General features: G+C 35.6%; 1 long non-coding RNA gene across 1 annotated transcript; it reads right to left on the bottom strand.

Moving 5' to 3' along the window:
* Positions 1 to 44: 44 nt before the first annotated feature.
* LOC120469507 (uncharacterized) lies at positions 45 to 8,056 on the bottom strand. Its single transcript, XR_005620395.2, has 3 exons — positions 7,822 to 8,056; positions 6,443 to 6,699; positions 45 to 332 (listed from the first exon to the last, which is right to left on the bottom strand). It is a non-coding gene; the product is annotated as an uncharacterized LOC120469507 (long non-coding RNA).
* Positions 8,057 to 24,727: the final 16,671 nt, after the last annotated feature.

Genomic DNA, 24,727 nt, shown 5'->3' with positions numbered 1-24,727 from the left:
AGATAGTAAAACCAATAACAGTGGCTATATAATACAGTGGTATAATATGGTAATGTAGGCCTGTATATTTCGACTTGGCTGGGAACAAAGAGAAAAACGCTAATGAGAAAAGAGGAGACAAAATCTGCTACAAAAAGCTTAGGCAGCGCGGGCAGAGAACATATGGTTGCATCTATCACTAACTTGTCAAGAATCCCCCTGAAAGTTGCTTTTTATAATTACCTGAGCGATTAAATGACAGTGCGTCTCTGGGCTGACAGCAGCGGAGGGGCTGAGATAGATTGATCTGTGGAGAGGGAGGCATTGGGAAAGTCTATCGATCCAGTGTCAATCTGCAAAGAACAGGCGGCAGAGTCAGCTCTCATCTGATACAGTATCCGCTCACTCATCAGCACACACACATACAGTATACACATTTATCGGACTCGCTGGAAACCTGCAGATGTCAATTGGTGAGCAAGGATATCATTCCTGACATAGGACTACAAGAGTTTGATATACTCACTCTTTTAAAAAAAAAAAAAAAAAACTTTTGCTGATAATTTACTCACCCCCGTGTCATCCAAGATGTTCATGTCTTTCTTTCTTCAGTCGAAAATAAATTAAGGTTTTTGATGAAAACATTCCAGGATTTTCTCCATATAATGGACTTCAATGGGGTCCAAAAGACAGTTTCAGTGCAGCTTCAAAGGGCTTCAAACGACACCAGACGATGAATAAGGGTCTCATCTAGGACCATTTGAGTCATGACTCGAAAAAAGATTTCTTCATTTTGATGAACAAGTTCGAAGAGTCACGAACGCGCATCACAGAACAGAGCAAGGCGAGCATTTGAGCTTATAAAACGTAAAAGTTTGTTATTTATTTTTTAAATGAGTGCTCATTTCGCTAGATAAGACCCTTATTCATCGTCTGGAGTCGTTTAAAGCCCTTTGAACAATTTGCACTGAAACTCTCATTTGGACCTTGAACCGTTTGGACCCCATTGAAGTCCATTATATGGAGAAAATCCTGGAATGTTTTCATCAAAAACCTTAATTTCTTTTCGACTGACGAAAGAAAGACATGGACATCTTGGACGACATGGGGGTGAGTAAATTATCAGAAAAAGTTTTTTTTTTTAAAGTGAACTACTCCTTTAAGGCCAAGAACGATAACTATTTACATTTATGCATTTAGCTGACACTTTTATCCAAAGCGACTTATATGTCAGAGGTCGCACGCCTCTGGAGCAACTAGCAGGTTAAGTGTCTTGCTTAAAATTGGTGTTTTGGTGTTTCACAGTGGATTTGAACCCGAGTCTCTCACACCAAAGGCATGTGTCTTATCCACTGCGCCATCACCACCCCACTATAAGATCACAGTGCCGCAGAACGATTTTTAGAAATATAGCCTATCTTTATCATTATCGTTATAATGTCCTAATAGCACACAAACCTCAATGACAGTGACAGCAAATGTGCAGTAAAAAGTCAATCTCTGGATTCACATCACAGTGATCACACAACACATTACAGTGATGACAAAAACAACAACAACATCAAGTCAGCAAACCACAAAATAATAATCCTATAAACTCTCAGAAAAAAAGTACAAAAGCTGTCACTTGGGCTGTACCTTTTCAAAAGGTAAACTTTAAACTTTTGTCCATTTCAGGTGTTAATAAGTACATTTTAGGTGTTAATATGTACATTTTAGGTGCTAATATGTATATTTTAGGTGCTAATATGTATATTTTAGGTGGTAATATGTAAATTTTAGGTGCTAATATGTACATTTTAGGTGTTAATATGTATATTTTAGGTGCAAATAAGTACATTTTAGATGTTAATATGTACATTTTAGGTGCTAATGTTTACATTTTAGGTGTTAATATGTACATTTTATATGCTAATATGTACCACTAATGTTCCAATATGCAGCCTTTGGATACAAAGTGTACCTTTTGAAAAGGTACAGCCCCAGTGACAGCTTTTGTACCTTTTTTTTCTGAGAGTGTAGCGAGCGCATCATTTATTCATGTTGCAGTGCAGGCGAGGGGCTCAATAAATCAGCAACATTGTTCAGTTTGGAAATGTTTGTTCAGACGTGGATCTAACGTGCTTTAATGAAGATTCACGTGTAGATGAACTAAAGATGTCAAGTAGTTGTGGTCCCATATGCTGTACAAGTGCTTTTCCACAGGATAAAATGAACGCAGTGTTGAGCTAATTAGAACAGAAGCAGTTGGGACTCACTTTGCTTATAGTCTCTCATTAAGGGATTAATTAGTCATGTTCACAGTGGAACTTTTCACTTTAATGCCACAGTTTGATATTATATTATCAATCAGTTTATTGGCAGAAACATATGTTTGAGAACCTTTAGTTCCCTCCAGGGATCAATTTCTTTCTTCACAGCGTTCCTTATTTTCCAGTAAACGCCTACGAAATTATCCATGGAATAAGGAGCACAACTCGTTATCTTATGGCTGAAATTTAATTGCCAGGTTTGGCAGGAATCCTTTGCTGAATGTGTCCTTAACATGGGTCCTCGTTTTCATCTCTTTCTGTGTGAGAGAGACCATCTCTGAGGATCCAATTAAACTGACCATTGACCATCCCAGCATCAAGAACAGAGAAACAGCAGACAAAAAGCATCATAACACTATAATAAAAAATCATAACAAGATGACGAACAGTTTGTTTCCTCTTATCTGACTCTGAAAATGATCCAAGAATTGTGTGGGATTTACAGTAGTTTGGTGGATCAGAGATGTCTGATTTGACGATAATTTTAGATATTATCAAACCAACTAACCCTAACATACAATACAATTTGCAAAGCAGTGATATTATTTAAAAATCACACTTATGTTGTTTTAATTGCGATATTGAGATAAAAGAAAAAAATATTTTTTTTCAGTCTTTAAAAATGGAAAATTTTGAAAAAGAAAAAAATGAAAAAGTTTCATAATTTTTTTGTATTATATTAATTTTTATTTAATATTATTATTAATAATTTAATCATATTATTATTAATATTAATTTAATACTTTAATTAGTTATATTAATTTTATTTATTTTTTTAAATATGAATAACACTATCATTCAAACATTTTGGGGTCAGTAATTATATATATATATATATATATATATATATATATATATATATAGTGACAGAAAATTCATGTATAATGTTGCAAAAGCTTCTTATTTCAAACAGATGCTGTTCTTCTCTATTTATCAAAGAATCCTGAACAAATGTATCACGGTTTCCATAAAAATCTGAAGCAGCGCAACTGTTTTCAACATTGATAATAATCAGAAGTGTTTCTTGAGCAGCAAATCAACATATATTTTTTTTTACATTTTAAAATATATTCACATATACATTTTTTTAATTTATAATAATATTTCACAATTTAATCAAATAATTCAGTCTTTATAAGCATAAGAGACTTCTTTTAAAAATATTTTTAAAAAGTCACACTGCAACTCTTTTTAGTGTATGATGCAGAAACGTATATGAATATGACCCTCCTCAGAATGAGAAACTCGATTCTATCAGACATCATACTCTTTTTATACGTGATGAAACATTTTAAGTGTCTTAAGCTAAATTTGAGGAATGGAGAAAATTGGTTTAGGATCAAAAACAAGGATCTGCTTAATCAGAGGTGTATCAATCATGATATGTTTGGAAGAAAATAGCAAGAATATTTAAGTTCAGTCCCTTTTTCAATACAACAATTCAATAAGTATTTGGATGAATCCCATTTGATAGATGAGTCATTACTAGTTAGTTCCAATGATCTTCACTTTATAATGAATCCAAATAATTAGTAATTCCCACAGAAGTATCTAGTAACACTTTCATCTGTGAGCTATTACTTATTAATTCGTTAATAAGAGTTTCTTTTAGTTAATAGTGGTTACTAGATTATTAATAAACTTTTTCAGTAGTTCTCTGGGAAGTATTAAAAAATAGTAGTTATTGATTAGTTAATAGTGAACTACCACTTTCATCTGTGCGCTATTACTTACTAGTTCGTTAATCAGAGTTTCTTGTTAGTTAATAATAGTTACTAGATTGTTAATATTGTGTTACTCATTGGTTCTTGTGTAGTTATTCATTAACGAAGGAACCGTATTCTAAAGTGTTACCGTATTTTGATTGGGAGATGAATAATTATGAGAAGTCGGCGGTCACCAGGATCGCCATCTTTCCAAGAATGGGATACAGAATTGGGCAAAGTCTGTGCATATGAAGGAATGGCATACGGATTACTGGAAAAAATGAGGTTTATAGGAGAAAGATACCTGACATTTATTGAGAGTCCAGGGGGACGTAATACACGAGTTTCTTTGACGTATTTGGTGAATAACTCTTTTATATTGTCAGTTTGTTTGCAATTTTTTAATTTAATTTAATTTATTTATTTTATTGTTTGTTTCTTGCAGATGTATTCTAGCAATCTTCAGGTAATTGTACACTGTTAGACCCTACCAGGTTTTTTACAGTAAAATACTGGCAACACTGTTGCCAGTAATTTACTGTAAAAATGCACTAAAACTAATAAGTTGTATTTTTTAGTTAACTAGAGTTTTAGTGCATTTTTACAGTAAATTACTGGCAACAGTGTTGCCAGTATTTTACTGTAAAAAACCTGGTAAGGTCTAACAGTGTAGCTGGCACATGTTGGATGGGTGGGTAATATGTTTGATGTGACACCTATATTTGGAGAATTTTGTTAATCTGAAAGAGAAGGCCATCTCCGGCGTAATCACGGACATAACCACCGTATAAAACAGATGAGTAACCCATTTTACATCACATCAATGAACTATGGGATTTTAACCGAGTCCATTGATCGATTAATCATGGCGAACAATAGCGTTCATTCTATAAAGAAACGAATAAAGAAGTAGCTCATCATGTGCTTATAAAGTTTCTCGTGATACCCTCAATATACCGCTATTTACATCCATTTTCTGAAATGCATAGAACAATGATTACTTGTTTTGTCCTTTTGTAGGGGGATAATTGCCATGGGTTTGCTTGTATCAGCCATAAGGCCCTGCTGAAATGGATGCTCTGCTGGCTGTACAAAACCACAAGAGCAATAATCTTCATTATCAGGTAATAAGCTGAAGGTTCTTGTTGTAGTGAATGTCTCTGTGTAAATGATACTCATTGCAGGAAAACACAGGGCTGTGATCATATACTGTCCTCTGTGGGTCCTCTGCAATAAATCAACACTGTGGAAATCATATCAAATCTTTCAAAGAAAGCAATAAAAGAGATGGAAACAAAGAATATGTTCTGTACTTACATCAGACTCTCATTTTCAGGTAGGCAAGACCAGTTTAATGATGTAGTATAGCACATTTCACAGTAATTCAAAGTGCTTTATATGGAAAAAATAAAGTAAAATAGAGAAATAATGCTAATGTTTACATAAAAATTGTATTCTCTGGTACCATACAGAGTCTATGAAATAGGTGCCTTTTCCATTTTGTAAAGTACATCTAAGAATGTCTTTCAAGTTCAACATGTTTTTTCAATATGTTCAATATGTTTTTTGAATACAATATAGTAGGGAAGTATTCAATTTCGGATGTGATTGGCTTGTATTGCATATACAATGATGTGAATAAGTTTGGACACCCATGCTAAAGTTGCCTAAAAAGAGGAATAAAAAAATGGATATTGGATATTGATCTTAATGTACAGGGTGCATAAGTCAGGACACCCCTATGTTAAATTACCATAGAGTCAGGCAGATTTTTATTTTTAAAAGCCAGTTATTTCATGGATCCAGGATAATATGCATCCTGATAAAGTTCCCTTGGCCTTTGGAATTAAAATATCCCCACATCATCACACACCATTCACCACACATAGAGATTGGCATGGTTTTACTTCAGTTAGCCTAATAACTGGTTTGATTTGCATTGAAAGATGATCTTATGGAAAGTACCCCATGCCAATCTCTAGGTGTGGTGGAAGGTGTGTGATGATGTGGGGATATTTTAATATATATAATATCAGGATGCATATTATCCTGGATCCATGAAATAACTGGCTTTTAAAAATAAAAATCTGCCTGACTCTATGGGAATTTAACATAGGGGTGCCGTGACTTATGCACCCTGTATTTTAAGGAAAAACATTTATTTATTTATGATACATTATTCATTCACAAAGAAAATTTGTGTCCTTAAAGGTTGGAGTTTTCCTCATTTTTCTAATTAAGGCATTAAGATCAATATCCAAAAGATGATTTTTTTATTCCTCTTTTTAGGCAACTTTAGCATGGGTGTCCAAACTTATTCACATCACTGTATACTCTTTTATTGTATTGTATTGTATCATATGTTGTGGACACCATCGGTATTCCCAAAACAAACGTTTGCCCTTCTTCTAAAATGAATTTAGGCTTGAAATCAACACTTATTACCTTGTTGGCTCGCCACGCTCCTGCAGTAATCGGTCTGTCATCGATATAATGGATACAGCAACTCTCAAGGGTCAGTGAAAACTATTTCTCCACCACAGGCTCGTGTATCACGTTTTTGTAGTAGCAGGACTTGTCTTCTCTGTGTGTCGCTGTTGAGTGCTTTGGACAGGTGCCATGTCGTTGAATAAAACTCCTGTTACACCTGTACAATCTGTTCAGCAACAATCCCATCAGCCCACGGGGAGCTGGAACAAGACCTGCAGTACAAACACATTACTTCCTCTATAAACGACAACTTTATAGCTCCGTTCCAAATTAAGTGAACTGCCTTGATGTCTATTGCCTATATAGGTAGCGGTACACATCCTAACAGAAAATAAACTTTATTGGCAGGCCCACATTGGAGATGTACCCTCGAAAAACAAAAACACCTTCCAAGATATCTGCAATGATGTGATTCACATTGCTCAACACATCACCATCAATTTACCATGCTAAAATATATATTCTGCAGATTTTCCCCTGATTTGGAAAACGCTTCATTGGCAGCAACTCAAGGAATACTGATTATTTCTATTAATGCGGTTCTATATTAAATTAATGCAAAAATCTCTGGGCAATGCATTATGGGATTGTTTTCTTTGCAAAAGATGCATGATAGTTTCATAGTTGTCAAAGTAGGCGGCTCATTAGGGTTGTGGAACAGACCTTAGATATCCACTTTGTTTTTGTAGGTATAAACTACACGTTTATTCTTGTAAATTATGCATTTGCGTAATTGCACTGGTGATGAAATACCACTGTAAAAAATAATCCTGTAAAAAAGCGGTAAACTACTGGCAGCTGTGGTTGTAAAAATACAGTGTGTTACTGTTTTTGAAATTAACAGCTCCATATTGTCAGCTACAGTATAAAACTTTAATTTAACAGCTATATATATATATATATAAATGAATAAATAACAATACAAACAGTTAAAAAAAATTATATATATATATATATATATATATATTTTTTTTTTTTTTTTAACTGTTTGTATTGTTATTTATTCATTTAAATATCTGTACTGTGTTGTCTCTATGGACCTTTGTGTCTGGAATAAAGTAAATTGATTGATTGATATGCTCTAACTAAAAAACAGTAACACATCGTATAGTTATGGTATGATGCTGGCAACTAGTTTACCGTTTTTTTACAGGATTATTTTTTACAGGTATGGTCTGTTCAAAAAAGACCATTTTTGAATTGCAGAGGGCACTAGCAACACATTACAGAAAGTGCTGAATCATTTGTAAATATGACCAAAGATGGCTGTAAAAAATAAATCTGCATTGTTAATCCTTCAGATATTTTATTTAAAAAAAAAGCTAAATTCTAACCTTTTATTGAAGTCCTTTCATTAAATACTTTTTGCAACCTCCTTTTTCCAAGAGATCAGCTCTGAGTCTTCTTCTATAATGCGGGATGAGTTTGGAGAACACCAGATCCATGTGTGCTCTTCTTCTCTTCAGTTCAGCCACGACTCGTCTTCTACAGGGATCAGGTCAGGGACTGGGATGGCCATTGCAGAGGCTTGGTTTTGTGCTCAGGGACACATGTTTGTTTTTGGATCATTATCCTGTTGGAAGATCAAAACATGTTCGTTATAAGATTTATAGCAGAAGGCATCAGGGCTCTGATTTTTATCTGTTGGGATTTGATCGAATCAATGATGCCATGTCTCTGAAGATGTCAGAAAACTAGGCCCACAATATTAAAGATCCAGCAGAGTATTTCATTTTACACATGGGATACTTTTTTATCCCTGTGTGCACCAAACCCATATTAAGGGTTTGCTTTTTTGTTTCATCTGACCAAATTCACCTTTGCACTTCCAGCTTGCACACGATTACTGTCATCCACACTGTGTTCTGCTTTGCTGATTCTCTACAACCTTCACCAAAGGTTGCACAAAGACACAAATTATCTCACTTTTATCAGCCTTTGCACAGACCTGGACATATTTAATAAATGGAAAAACCTTCACTTTTTTTCACAAACAACCCTATTGCGTTAGCAACGTCAAGATAAGGGATTCAATTCCCAGGTAATGCATGAACTGATAAAGTGTCGAAAGCATCTGACAAATGCATGGATGTAAAATTAATATTATAGTTGTAAAAGTAAATAGACTGTATTGTCCAGTGGCGTTCTGTAACAATACATTATGCACCACTTGAGCGGTCTTCTTCCCTCTGAACAATCTGCAAAACATCACCGACCTCAAAGCAAAATTGACATCTCAGATTGGAAATGGCACACAAAAGTTTACAGCTCAAGAAGAAAATAGGGCAAAGTAACTCGAGTCTATAAATAAATTGGGATGATGTGTTGCACCAATGCAAATTACCTTTGAGGATCTGATCCATAATTAGTGGTGCTTTCTGAGTCAACCACCACTATTAGTGTTGCTCAAGTGATGCTTGAGAGAACGGATCATTTGCACAAGCTTAAAAATACAAAAACTTCATCATGAGGGGAAGGGTGTTATTATAATTTATTTATTTAATATTAAAATAACAGATTTGTATTTAATAAACTTGCATTGAAGAAAGGAACTTAACTATAAAGGGCCAGAATATCACAGTCTCTTTTCAAATGAGCCAACCTAGCAACCACCCAGAACATCCTAGCAACACCAAGGCAGCCACAATTAAACCTAAAGAACATGAAAAGTCTGTAATACATCTCCACTCGCCTTAAATGACCACAGCACACATCTTGTAGAGGAAGAAGAGAGACAAAACTGAATAAGAGTGGAGAAATATCAGCAGACAGTCATCATCAGCAATATAGGAGCTTATATAATAGTGCTGTGTAAGTGTGTGTGCACATAAATGAATGCAGAATATCTGATGGATTATTCATGAGTATAAAGTCATATCGTGTGGTCACGTGGTGACTGAAGATTTGATGCTTTTGTGCCACAGTCCTTGTTATGTTCGACCACATGTATTAGCTTAATTTATTTATAGATTTTGTTAGGGTGAAAAAGAAAAGACAGAGTTGTGGAGCTGAAAATGAAAGGACATGTGGAAAGAGGTACTGGTTCTGGTAAAAGAACAATAGACAGAATGATAAAATGTAAAGTGGAACAATGGATAGAATGATAAAATGTTAGGTGGATGGATGGATAGAACGATAAAATGTAGGATGGATGGATGGATGGTGGATGGATAGAACGATAAAATGTTGGATGGATGGATGGATAGAACGATAAAATGTTGGATGGATGGATGGATGGATAGAACGATAAAATGTTGGATGGATGGATGGATGGATGGATGGATAGAACAACAAAATGTTGGATGGATGGATGGATGGATGGATAGAACAACAAAATGTTGGATGGATGGATGGATAGAATGATAAAATGTTGGATGGATGGATGGATGGATAGAACAACAAAATGTTGGATGGATGGATGGATGGATAGAACGACAAAATGTTGGATGGATGGATAGAACAATAAAATGTTGGATGGATGGGTGGATGGATGGATAGAACGACAAAATGTTGGATGGATGGATGGATGGATGGATGGATGGATGGATGGATGGATGGATGGATGGAACAATAAAATGTTGGATGGATGGATGGGTGGATAGAACGATAAAATGTTGGATGGATGGATGGATGTATAGAACGATAAAATGTAGGATGGATGTGTGGATGGATAGAACGATAAAATGTTGGATGGATGGATGGATAGAACGATAAAATGTTGGATGGATGGATGGATGGATAGAACAACAAAATGTTGGATGGATGGATGGATAGAACGACAAAATGTTGGATGGATGGATAGAACAATAAAATGTTGGATGGATGGGTGGATGGATGGATAGAACGACAAAATGTTGGATGGATGGATGGATGGATGGATGGAACAATAAAATGTTGGATGGATGGATGGGTGGATAGAACGATAAAATGTTGGATGGATGGATGGATGTATAGAACGATAAAATGTAGGATGGATGTGTGGATGGATAGAACGATAAAATGTTGGATGGATGGATAGAACGATAAAATGTTGGATGGATGGATGGATGGATGGATGGATGGATGGATGGATGGATGGATGGATGGATGGATGGATAGATATAGAACGATAAAATGTAGGATGGATGGGTGGATGGATAGAACGATAAAATGTTGGATGGATGGATGGATGGATGGATGGATGGCACGTTAGAATGATAGAAAGAATGATAGATTGACAGAACGGTAGAACAAACAATAGAATGTTAGAATGATATAGACAGATAGACAGATAGACAGACAGACAGACAGACAGACAGACAGACAGACAGACAGACAGATAGACAGATAGATAGATAGATAGATAGATAGATAGATAGATAGATAGATAGATAGATAGATAGATAGATAGATAGATAGATAGATAGATAGATAGATAGATAGATAGATAGATAGATAGATAGATTCACATTGTCATCCATAATGCATGAAAACATACATAAATGTACTGTATGTGTTCTTCCTCTCAGAAACAGTATCTGTAGAGCGGCTCTCGTGGACAGTGGTTTATAATTTCACCTCGGGGACAGCTATGGGAACAAACAGATGATTATGGTAAACTGCCTAATCAATGATACTTTTAGATTAAATGTATAATTCAAGACGGGAACCCACTTGTGAGGCACAAAACATCAAGCAGCAAAAGCATGACAATCATTTGCTTCAATGAAAATGTGTGCAAAACTCACCAGCTTCTAGAATCCAGGGCACTGCTGTGTGGTTGCTAGGGTGTTCTCAGTGATTCCTCTGTGGTTGCTAGGGTGTTCTCCGTGATTTCTATGTGGTTGCTAGGGTGTTCTTTGGGGTTGCTCATCGTCAAGTCTGTGGGATTTTCTTTCTAATGTTTTATCATTTGCCAAGTGGAAATCTAGCATCGCTTATAAAAGTAACAGCAAACCTCTACTACAAGAAATCACATGACTTGAGATTTCATTAATAGAGTTCAGATGCAAAAGCCTCTAAGTGCCATTTGAAATTTTCTTCTAGAATGATCATTTTTATCAAGTCTGTATATTTAAGTTCAGTGATTTCACTTAAATGGCAATGATAATTACCTATTAATTGTTATTTAAGTGAAATTACTGAACTTAAATATACAAGTTTGATAAAAATCATCATTAAAGAAGAAAATTTCAAATGGCACTTAGAGGCTTTTGCATCTGAACTCTTCGTATGTAGAACAAATCACTGAGCAACAGTGGAACTGATGATTGCACTAATGAAGCAGAATTAATCTGTTTTTAGAGAATTACAAACACCTCTCTCTGACTAGGGTTGGGTATCGAGAATCGATTGAAACCGGGACTAACTTTTCGTTTTTCCCGGAATCGTTCAAAAGTTAAAATTTCGGTTCCTAGCTTCGATATTCATAGTCCGTCGACCGGAAGAAGAAACCGCTGAACAACACCAAAGAAGAAGCGTCTACCGGAAGTGTTGGCATAATCGTGCGAGTCGAACATGAGTAGCTTATGTCGGCGGTCCAAAGTGTGGCTTCACTTTTCTAAAAATAACAAAATCTCGGCAAAATGCAAAATTTGTGACAGAAGGAGTATTTCCTTTAGAAAAGATTATTTCCTTCAGAAAAACCTTTTGCAAGGTTAGCTAAACTTTTTTGACCCTGCCTCTTAAAAGAATCGGAATCGAGAATCGTTAGGAACCGGAATCGAAACAAGGAATCGGAATCGGAATCAGAATCGTTCAAATTCAAACGATACCCAACCCTATCTCTGACAGCTTCATAACTTACAGATTACTGGTAATTAAATGTATACTGACAAAAGTAGATAGATACTGTAGATAGACAGACAGACAGACAGACAGACAGACAGACAGACAGACAGACAGACAGACAGACAGACAGGCAGACAGGCAGACAGGCAGATAGATAGATAGATAGATAGATAGATAGATAGATAGATAGATAGATAGATAGATAGATAGATAGATAGATAGATAGATAGATAGATAGATAGATAGATAGATAGATAGATAGATAGATAGATAGATAGATAGATAGATAGATAGATAGATAGATAGATAGATAGATAGATAGATAGATAGATAGATAGATAGATAGATAGATAGATAGATAGATCACATTTTACTCCATAGTTTTACAGCATCTGGCTGAGGGACGACCCGCAGTGAACCAGCTCAACCCCGAGCGCCTGCTTTCTGCAGAGGAACACTGATCTGAAAGCTCGATCCGCTGCTCTGCTTTCTAGAGGGGGATCAGATCTTGGAAGGTCATCAGCTCTGCTGAAGTCAGTTGGGACGCAGTGGAATGATTTATTCCATAATGTCTGGCTATGTTGGCACCTGACATGTTTTGCCTTTAGCATGCCAACGGCCCTCTTCCTCACGGCTGCTCACACTCGAGGCTCATCCAATGCCTGGGAACGGACAGAATGTGCCCTTTTTCCTGCAGTGACGAAAACATTAAAATAAAGCGTATTAAGGGGATGTTCTTCCACCTGGATCTCTTCAGATGAAAGTTCACGGGCTGAATCTCATTAAAACAAGTGCAAATCACATTTTACCATAAAATCAAAGACAAATAGAATGAAAAAGTGTGTGTGTGTGTGTGTATATATACAATTGATTTGACAATTGGTTGCGGTTTGCTATTGGTCGATCATGTGAGTGACAGGTTGCCCCGCCCACACGCCAGTAAACACATCATCAGAGAAAAGATGCTCCAAGAGGGAGGGGAAGTTAACTTCTTGACAGGTTTTGCATGCTAGCATTAAAGATGTTGTGATCATATACAATTTCATTGATCCAAATGAATAATTTGGTGACTCAATGCACCATAACTCCCTTCACCCATATAATGAGCTTTTGTGTGATTTACTGTTGTAATGCCTCACAGGACTGGTCACTATTTCACATCTGAGACCTATACAGTGCTTTCATTTCAGGAAACAGCAGGGAAATAGAGTAATAAATGTGATTTGATGTTATAAAGCCAAACTATCTTAAAGGCATCAATCAACAGGAGAACATGTTAAATAATGGACACCTTAAATGCAAGGAAACCAGCAGTAAAATATAGAGGAATCGAATCGCTAAAACTGCAGCCTTGAACTGTCATTTTACAGTAATGTCTCGCCATACTGGAAATAAATGCATTTTAACTGCATCTCATTGGTCACTAGTGTGAGAAAAGGATCATTATGGTTTATTAATGCCATCAGAAATGGCAATGACCCTGCCAATGGACCTTCAGTCAGTGAATTATGTCCTTATCTATAATAACCCTTGGACTGATGTAAGTATTACTGTCGTTATTGATGTGTTTGCACAATACGTTCAGCATGAAAACGGCAGCATTAATCAGCTGTGCAACACATTTCAAGACAGCATCCATAACACTGACTTAACGAGATGAAGAAAACAGATGTCTCGTAAGAGTTCATCTGCTATTCCACACATTGATCAGGTGTTAAAAATAATTACTAACAAACATGCTTTCATAACTCATTATATTGAGATTGTTAAATAGTATAATGTGCCACGACTGAGCAATTATATTAACATTTTTGTGCACTCGTTTGCTTAAATTCAATCATTAGACTGTAGATTGAATCTCTCGTGGTTTGGGGCATTTGTAGTCTGGACGAAAGAAAATTAATAAAGGAGATTAATTTTAAAGATATTTCTCCAATCAGATCAAATGGAGACTTCACTGAGTGTTTCTCAGACGTTTCTCCTCCTGATGCAAAGACTTCAGTTGAAAAGTACTATCAGCATCCATCATACAACTGAGTCCGTAAAACATATAAGTCTAGACCATGATAGCAGGTGAACCTAAAAGATTGATGGTTCTGGAAATGTTCAATAGTAATTCATTTCAATCAGAATCAAACTTCTTCTGGCAAGTAATATATCTCTATACGGTTTTACAACTTTACAAAAGCTCATTTAGTCAGGATTCAGAGAACTTTACAATCGAGCAGATTACAATCGTAATCGATTACGGCAGAACTCGCGACCGTAGTTGGCTAACGATGCTTTCGGGAAACACACCCCAGAGCGGCACAGACTGGGAAGAGAGGAGATGCAACAATCTCACATTATGTGAAAATGAATGTGTTATTTTATGCCACTTTGGGATTTGTCCATAAGAAAGTCCCTAAGGCAGTGTAATTATGCATCCGAGTTTGCGTGCGATGCTGTAAAATGCTGTTTAGATAGGCAGAGCTTATGTTTCCCAGACTGCAGCGCTGCAAACAAAAGCTTCACAACGCACTTTCTCTATATGAGCAAATTAGAATTAGACTAAAGTAATTCCAGGACTATTTATTGAGAGGAGATACCATATTATCTGTAAATTGGATTGTTTAATCCAGCTTTCACAACTTTCTGTGGAAGTTTATAGCCGTACAGACTTGAACTAAGACAGATATCAATTCAAGTCAACGGAAAACTGATTTTCCCACATCGCCGACTGGAGCACAATAAGGAACATTTCAACTCAAAGTAAAGCCAAGCTCTTTCATAGCTCTTAAAGTATCAACATATTCATATGAGAAATAAAATTATTCATAGAACAATACAATCTGACTGACCTTTCAATTCCAATCAATTCAGTGGATACTAATTAAATGTCTCATTGAATTTCTTGATTCAAACCTTTACAACAAATTATTGAAATAAAATGTATTGTAGGGCTGTCAAACGATTAATCGCATCCAAAATAAAAGTTTGTGTGTACATAATGTGGGTGCACTGTGTATAATAATTGTATATATATATAAATACACACACATGCTTGTATATATTTAAGAAATATTTTCATGTATATACTGTATATAGATTTATATATAATTTATATTGTATAAAAATATAAATATTTTACATATAAATTACATTTTTCTTAAATATGCATGTGTGTGTATTTATATATTTACAAAATAATTATACACAGTGCACCCACATAAATTATGTAAACACAAACTTTTATTTTGGATGCGATTAATCGCATCCAAAATAAAATAGACAGCCCTAATGTTTTGCAAATGGTATTTTACATTCATTTTAGATAGTGGACTGATTTTAACAAAAGAAAATGTCCTGAAAAAAGACATTTTGTACTTTGCATCGAAGTCTTTGGCTCTGTGAATCTCAGTAACCCATAAAATGGTTATAAAGGTCCGGGAGAGAGCGCTTTTACAGCCATTGTGACTCAGAAAGAGACAACAGATGCATTTCCATTAGGATTGGCCTCTTGAAACATGCACGGCTAATACACAAACAAGTGTGGAAATTAAAGTGAAGTCTGGGATTTCTAGAGAATCGGTCTGCTATTCTTTGTTGTATTTCTCATCTATGAATATTTGAGCCATAAAGACTTGTTTTGAGATTGCAAAACATCACCTCTGGTTGCAGAACAGCACTGCTGAGAGCATGAACAAATCAAATCATTGCCCTAAAGTGGAAAGTGCATTGATTTAAATGTGGTGGGTAATTCTTTGTGAAGGCAGAATGCTGGAAGCTCAGATTAAAGCATTAAAGTCTTAAAATCCTTTTTCACTGGAGTTGTTTCATTAATGAAAAATTATTAAAAGAACATAAGCACTTTAAAAGGTGTGCATGAAAAGGTTTTAATAGGACATATTCACACACACATTGTATTTTCATTTTTTTATGTGGACTTTCCATAGACATAATAATTTTTGTAAACACTTCTCATTCCCTAACCCTTGACCTACACATATATATAGTAATGAAATAAAATAAATAAATTCCATACTTGGTCAATAGAACCTTTTACAAAAAAAAATGGTTCTATATAGAACCATTTTGGAGTTCCATATATGAAGCGGGGGATGGAACCATTTCTGGTTCTAAATAGAACCATTTCTTCTAAGAGTGCAATTTATTATTTACATACCATCCAAGAAAATGTAAAAAAATAAATACATTTTATTTAACCTATACATTAAAATACATAATATTATATTGTATTATTAAACATTTATTCTACCTACAGCTCTAACTCCCAAAATACTCTGATTCTAAGTCAGTTATTGGGTGGCAGGTCTGAAGCATCTGATTACACACTCACTCGTTTACATAATGAGTTCATTTTGAAGAATTATTCATCACTTTAGGAGGTAAAAGACCAGCTCACACATAAAAAACTAGCCGAGTGACGCAAATTGACCTCATCTTATTGAGCTTCCCATTTTCTATTGACCAGACTCATTAACAAAAGTGTTCAATCTCTTCTAACATCAACTGAAAATGTCTCTCTAGTCTATGCAATACAAGTTCATGTTGAACACATTTGGCTTATTCTTTGACGTGTCAATAAGAAACAACGAAGACGAGCATTATCATAAAAGAAGCGCTGTGATAATCCAGCAATATCTGCAGGGATTACTGAAGCGAAACTATGAGAGAATGGCTAATGGCTGTATAGTCTGTCTTTTCAGTCAATACAAGCTGTGCTTATAAATGAAGTGCTATCCGTTACAATGCGTCATGTTAACAATTAAGTGCTTCAGATTGTCCATTAATGATGTTTGCAGTCTAAAAAGCGTCATAGGGAGGTGTGTGTGATGTTGTCTTTCACTACAGTGTCACAAACACGTTTAATGCAACGCATCGATCTGAATGTGAAGTCACTCGTCACTGGTTGTCGATAACACATGACACAAACAGCACAATTTAACACCTGCTTTTACAACACACACTTGCTGGACAATCCTAAGTGAAATATCAGCAGGTTTGTTGTCAATATGTAATATTAGCAATGAATCATACTGACAAACTTTTAATAGGCAAGCCAACACTTCCATGAAGACCCAAACAAGCGTGAGTAACACTAAAGTTGCGTTCATAATGAAATATTAGTATATATCTGCCTATATATAGTACTGTGCAGAAGTCTTAGGCACACTAGTATTCTCACCTCAAATAAATGGTTTTAAGCCAGTTATTTATATATTTTGTTGTAGTGTCTCAGTTGGAAATATCAGTTTACATTTCCAGACATTAATTGTGCCATTAATTGTAATAATCCAGTGATTTTTTTTTGGATGGTGTCAGAATCCTTGTGAATTCAAAAATTTCACTGGATTATTACAATTAATGGCACAATTAATGTCTGGAAATGTAAACTGATATTTCCAACTGAGACACTACAACAAAATATATAAATAACTGGGTTAAAACCATTTATTTGAGGTGAGAATACTAGTGTGGCTAAGACTTCTGCACAGTACTGTATATACATATATCTACTCTTGAAAAATACTATGTGAAACGGAATGCAATTTCATGCATTTCAAGATAAATTTTTCAAATGTGCAACTATTTCAGTGAGTAACTTCAGGTTTGTGTAAAAACTTCTTATAGTATTGTGTTGTCAACTCTAAAAAAGAAATGCGGGGTTGTTTTAACCCAATTTGGGGTCAAATACGGACAAACCGTTGGGTTAAAAATGTAATTAAAAAATGTAACCCAATGGCTGGGTTTGTCCATATTTGACCCAAAATTGGGTTAAAACAACCCAGCATTTTTACAGTGAAGATAATTCTTTATTCATCACAATGGAAATGGAAGGCCAACTTTGTATTGAATTATGGGACACAGAATGTCATGCTTTCTGCATTATACTGCATGTATGGCAAATGTAGTGCAGGTGTTCAATGCAAAATGTGCATCTTATTTGCATACACTCTAAAAAATGGTTGTTTTAACCCAATTTTGGGTCAAACCAAAATTTTTATTTAAAAATGTTATCCAGCGGCTGGGTTTGTCCATATTTGCCCAAAAGTTGGGTTGAAACAACCCAGAATTTTTTAGTGTATACACACAATATACAATCCTACAGAAATGCCAGTATCCACACGCAAAAATGATATGCATTTCAAATACATACATCATAATGTTGTCTTCTTGAGTAATAGCAATAATGCTTATCTTAGCAAACAGCAAACGCCACTAATTAACCAATCAAATGAGATTAAAAAATATGTTCTCCATATCAGAACTCACCATTTGCTGATACTAGAGTTCCTAGAAAACATGTCCTTGGTTCCAGTTCCTCAAAGGAGACGAGCATTTCTGCAGCGGCACCCTTGAATACATAATTATAAAGTATATTTCAAAGTTACATCTTTGTGGATGCTTCTCTTTGAACAGTCTCATTGATCTTCTACATATAAGAACAGAACCAGGCACGATCTCAGAGGACACAGATTTGAGCAAATCCCACTGAATTAATAAGCCTCTGAGATATTTTTAATACTTAAAATGATTAAAACATTTTTGTGTTAAATAAATGAATAATTGTATTCAGCAAGGGTGCATTAAGTTGATAAAAAAAAGTGATGTTTATAATGTTTCAAAACATTTCTATTTCAATTAAATGCTTTAAATGATTAAATATTTCCATTTAAATATGAAGCAGCACAACTGTTTTTAGCATAGATAATAATCAGAAATGTTTTTTGAGCATCAAATCATCATATTAGAGTGATTTATGAAGGATCATGTGACACTGAAGACTGGAGTAATGATGCTGAAAATACAGCTTTGATCACAGGAATAAATTACATTATATAATATATTCAAATAGAAAACAGTTATTTAAAATTGTAATATTATTTCACAAATTTCCTGTATTTTTGATCAAATAAATGCAGCCTTGGTGAACAGAAGAGACTTCTTTCAGAAACATAAAAAAAAAAACGTACCGTGAATCTCACTTTTACATGGTATTGTAAATGGGCTTATAGACAGAATAAGTGTTGAGGAGGGAGAACCTCATGAATAATGCATTCAGGATTCCCGATCTATACATGATGACAATGCTGATGTCTGCAGTGCAGGATAACGGGAACGAGGAGCATCAATCACTCACCCTATACTATAACAAGAAAGCTCTTTTACCCTACACTCTTAGAAGAAATGGTTCTATTTAGAACCAGAAATGGTTCCATCCCCCGCTTTATATATGGAACTCCAAAATGGTTCTATATAGAACCTTTTTTTTGTGGTAAAAAAGGTTCTATTGGCCAAGTATGGAACCCCAGGGTTCTATATAGAACCCAGAGGAACCCTTTTTTAAGAGTGTATAGAACCTTTTAGGGGTTCCAAATATGTAGCGCTGATAGAACCTTTTAAGGTTCTATATAGAACCTTTTCTTCTAAGAGTGCATTCTGCAGATCCTTCAGTCTCTGCCGGTGCATCACTGACACACGCATGACACACTCACTCACTTATCTCAACACACTTGAGCTGGTCTCTGCATATGAAAGTCAATCACATCCAGTCATCCACATCACTTCCTCTACAGTTTCATATTCAGGAGACTCTCAGATTGATCTCTACATGAAACAGGAATATGTGATAATATTTTTGTAAAGAATAAGACAAACTAGCGTGAAGGAATATTTCAGGTTCAGTAAGTTAAGTAAGTAATAATCTATATCTATCTCTTTTCACAAACTGTACTCATCTAGTTTAATTTAGATGTTCTAAAAAACTAAAACTGAAATAGAAATTAATTAAAAAAATGATTAAAAAAATATATTTCTTTTTTTAAATGTCAAAAACATAATTAAAATGACTAAAAACTTATAAATTATATTGATCTTAATGGGAACAATTCATCTATGGATGCGTTTCATTTAAAATAGAAATAATAATAATTTTTAATCAAATAATCAAAAATAATTAAAATGTCATAATTTGATCAGAAACAATATTTACAATATTTATTTTAAATAATTATACAACTGTTATTTTACAAAACGACTATTTTACATCAATAATTATAGCAGTTTTTCTCAGTCGCTTTTCTACATTTCTCAGATCAGATTTGAAATCCTCAAAACATCATCAGTCACTTGTGCATCAAAAAAACAGTTCCTCATTTCTTTGAACAAGTTGCAAATGTTTTGGTACATCCATAATCGCTTGTGTCATGTTGATCAAAATGGGTCTCTGTTGAATAGTCTCTTAGGCATTAGTTTAGTCTTTACATGCAAAATGGTTGAACAAGTTGTCATAATCAAGCATATTTCTATACATTTCCATACTTTTGTTTTTGTTTGTGCTATGCAGTGCTGTCTTTACCTTTTTGTATCGCAATAATCTGTCAACAAATTACAGAACAAACAGTAAAAGCGTAAATGTAAATCTTGTCTCTTGCAATCAAACTCCCACACACACTAAGGTGTGTAACCTACAATTTACAATAACTGTCATCAAAACTTGATCCATAGTTTACATCTCCAGAATACACTGTTATACTGACAACATGACTAAGCGATTTGATCCGTACACAATAACACAAGCACTTCACTGTCACAGATATTTACTTTTGAGAGATGAACTGAGGATTTTGAGAAACTGGAAATATGTGTTTTGTACGAATAGTTTTGAGAAATGCACTTACTGTTGTACAAATGTCGAGGATGATTCGAGAAATGTACCAAAACGACTGAGAAAAACTGTAATCACTGTTATTAGTCTAGCCCGTTAATAATCAATGCATGAGCATCCATCCATTCAAGACGATTCAATGGAGAAGAATATAATAGACATGACATCCGCGAGCCAACAAACATTGTTTTATCAAAGGTCCTGTTAATGTGTGTGCTAATTGACGCTGGCTCTGGCTAATTAGATGCTTCTGGTGTCTCGTTTTACTGCTGTACATGCAGAGCGTCTCAGTTCTCAGAATAAATCAAACTATAATAACCTCTGCTGAATCCCGCAGCGCTGGAGCTGCATCAGCCTCACTGGAACATAAAGATGATTCAGCGACTTTATAGACGAGTGAAGAGCACAGAGACATCATCAAAAGCCGCAGAGCTCGGCTGGAGATTTCTCCGTCCTTCTGTTACTCTCATTTTCTTATAAAGGCGAAGCTACAGCTGTTCGGGTTAGTGATCGGAACAAAGCCCTAAAACTATGCATTTGATGCAACCAACTATTTGTGCTTCTGCCATAGACGGAAATGATACCACAAATAGTGAGTTATCAAAACAGAGGCATTTATGATGAATAAATGAGAGAGGAAAAAAAGCATATTTGCATTGCAGGAATATGAGAATATCATAGGCCGCATCTTTCTGCAGCTGTGATGGCCGCACTAGCAGCCACATCTCACTTTGGTGACTTTCATTTGTTTTTAACACATTACATATTGCACAAAATAAATAACTGGACAGTGGAGACAAAGACATACTTTAGTTTTAAAAACAGTTTTATTAGTTATTTGACTTGGTTTTCCGTTTGGGTGCACACATTTAATTAACTTTGTCAACTTAGTTCATTATCTTTAAGTTAATACCTTTTCTTTTTGAGTTACCTGGAGAGTTGCTGATGGTGATCTTTGGCTGGTCGACAGGCAAAAGCAGGGTTTGCAACTGACTCTCAGCTGTTTAAGTAGGGGAATGGCTAATTGGACTGTACCATGTATTCCCATTTCATGGGGGTGGCAGAGTGTTTTTTGACTTTTGTTGTTTTTCTTTGCTATTTATACTTTGTTATGATTTATTTGATTGCTTTATCCTTAGTTCATATGCGGTAGCGTTGGTTTGACATGTGTTGTAATTATTGTGGTTTGTTTATATATTATGTGTTTGTCTATCTTTTTTTGTGTCAGAATGGCCTGATCAGTTTCCCCATGTCTCAGTTTAGCTAGGTCTGTTTTGTTCTGTTCAACCTATGTTACCTGAGCTAAGTTCTGTTTAGTTGACCTCTTTTATGGGCCCAGAACTTTCTGTTTTTGTGAAATAGTAATTTTTTTTTGTTTGTTTTGGAAATAAAAACTTATAATTTTGAAAATATATTTTTTGACTCCTCATGCCTGCCAGCTTGGTCCCTCACAGCAGCAAACAGCAAAAACACATATCAGATTTTTGCATACGATTTGGACCACTTTCATGTAGTTTTACAACCAATATGCTGTCAATATCAAAGGTCTAAACTCAGGTTCTCCTCCTATTTCACAATTTTTCTGCATTAATACCCACTGTAACGTGCATTTAAAAAAACTAAATAGAAATTGCTGATTAAAAGACCCAGGTATGACTCAGACTATTTATGAGAAAATCCAGTGGGGTTTCAAGGTAAAACATCTCAAACTGCTTGAAAATGACTTGGAATTAATTTGATTTCAAACTGAGAAAAGAAACCAGTGGACAGCAATGGAGTTTTTCCTAATATGTATCACACAAAATCGAAAGAATATCAGTCTTGCAAAAAAAAAAATAATAATATAGGCTACTACCTCAACACATACTATGAGACTTCAAAAAATCATTAAAAATGTGATATATGGTTTATCAGCCCATTCTCACTCCCAAGGCGTCACCTAACTGACGCCTTGGGAAGCATTTGGACATGCTTCAATATCTGACGCTTTAGGCGCCCTTTAGCGTCAGTTAGATGACGCCCTAGGATCGCGTGTACCCTACCCCCACCCCACACCTAAACCTAACCGCGTCCTCTAACTGACGCTTTCCTTTAGCGTCAGTTAGATGACGCCGTAGGATCGCGTCATGTAAGTGACGCTAAAGGGCGCCTAAAACGTCAAATATTGAAGCATGGTCAAAGGTGACGCCTTGGGGTGAGAATGCGTTGGGTTTATTGGTGGTTAAGGAGTGAGTGAGTGAGTGAGTGAGTGAGTGAGTGAGTGAGTGAGTGAGTGAGTGAGTGTGACAGAACCCTAAAAGGCTCTATATATGAAGCACCTAACAGAACCCTCAACAGTTCTATAAATGAAGCGCCTAACAGAACCCTTAAAGGTTCTATATATGAAGTGCCTAACAGAACCCTTAAAGGCTCTATATAAATGAAGCACCTAACAGAACCCTCACCAGTTCTATAAAATGAAGCGCCTAACAGAACCTTCAAAGGTTCTATATATGAAGTGCCTAACAGAAACCTTAAAGGCTCTATATAAATGAAGCGCCTAACAGAACCCTCAAAGGTTCTATAAATGAAGCGCCTAACAGAACCCTCAAAAGTTCTAAAAATGAAGCGCCTAACAGAACCCTCAACAGTTCTATAAATGAAGCGCCTAACAGAACCCTCAAAGGTTCTATAAATGAAGCGCCTAACAGAACCCTCAAAGGTTCTATAAATGAAGCGCCTAACAGAACCCTCAAAAGTTCTAAAAATGAAGCGCCTAACAGAACCCTCAACAGTTCTATAAATGAAGTGCCTAACAGAACCCTCAAAGGTTCTATACATGAAGCGCCTAACAGAACCCTCAAAAGTTCTAAAAATGAAGCGCCTAACAGAACCCTCAACAGTTCTATAAATGAAGTGCTTAACAGAACCCTCAAAGGTTCTATAAATGAAGCGCCTAACAGAACCCTCAAAAGTTCTAAAAATGAAGCGCCTAACAGAACCCTCAACAGTTCTATAAATGAAGCGCCTAACAGAACCCTCAAAGGTTCTATAAATGAAGCGCCTAACAGAACCCTCAAAGGTTCTATACATGAAGCGCCTAACAGAACCCTCAACAGTTCTATAAATAAAGTTCCTAACAGAACCCTCAAAGGTTCTATAAATGAAGCGCCTAACAGAACCCTCAACAGAACCCTCAACAGTTCTATAAATGAAGTGCCTAACAGAACCCACAAAGGTTGTATAAATGAAGCGCCTAACAGAACCCTTAAAAGTTCTATAAATGAAGCGCCTAACAGAACCCTCAAAGGTTCTATACATGAAGCGCCTAACAGAACCCTTAAAGGTTCTATACATGAAGAGCCTAACAGAACCCTCAAAGGTTCTATACATGAAGCGCCTAACAGAACCCTCAAAGGTTCTATACATGAAGCGCCTAACAGAACCCTTAAAGGTTCTATAAATGAAGCGCCTAACAGAACCCTCAAAAGTTCTAAAAATGAAGCGCCTAACAGAACCCTCAAAGGTTCTATACATGAAGCGCCTAACAGAACCCTCAAAGGTTCTATACATGAAGCGCCTAACAGAACCCTCAAAGGTTCTATAAATGAAGCGCCTAACAGAACCCTCAAAGGTTCTATACATGAAGCGCCTAACAGAACCCTCAACAGTTCTATAAATAAAGTTCCTAACAGAACCCTCAAAGGTTCTATAAATGAAGCGCCTAACAGAACCCTCAACAGAACCCTCAACAGTTCTATAAATGAAGTGCCTAACAGAACCCACAAAGGTTGTATAAATGAAGCGCCTAACAGAACCCT

The sequence above is a fragment of the Pimephales promelas genome, chromosome 11 (assembly GCF_988280905.1).
Source record: "Pimephales promelas chromosome 11, fPimPro1.hap1.1, whole genome shotgun sequence".
In the NCBI taxonomy this organism is placed as follows: domain Eukaryota; kingdom Metazoa; phylum Chordata; class Actinopteri; order Cypriniformes; family Leuciscidae; genus Pimephales; species Pimephales promelas.
The sequence above is the reverse complement of the archived record's forward strand: the minus strand, read 5'-3'. Positions and strand labels throughout refer to the sequence as shown.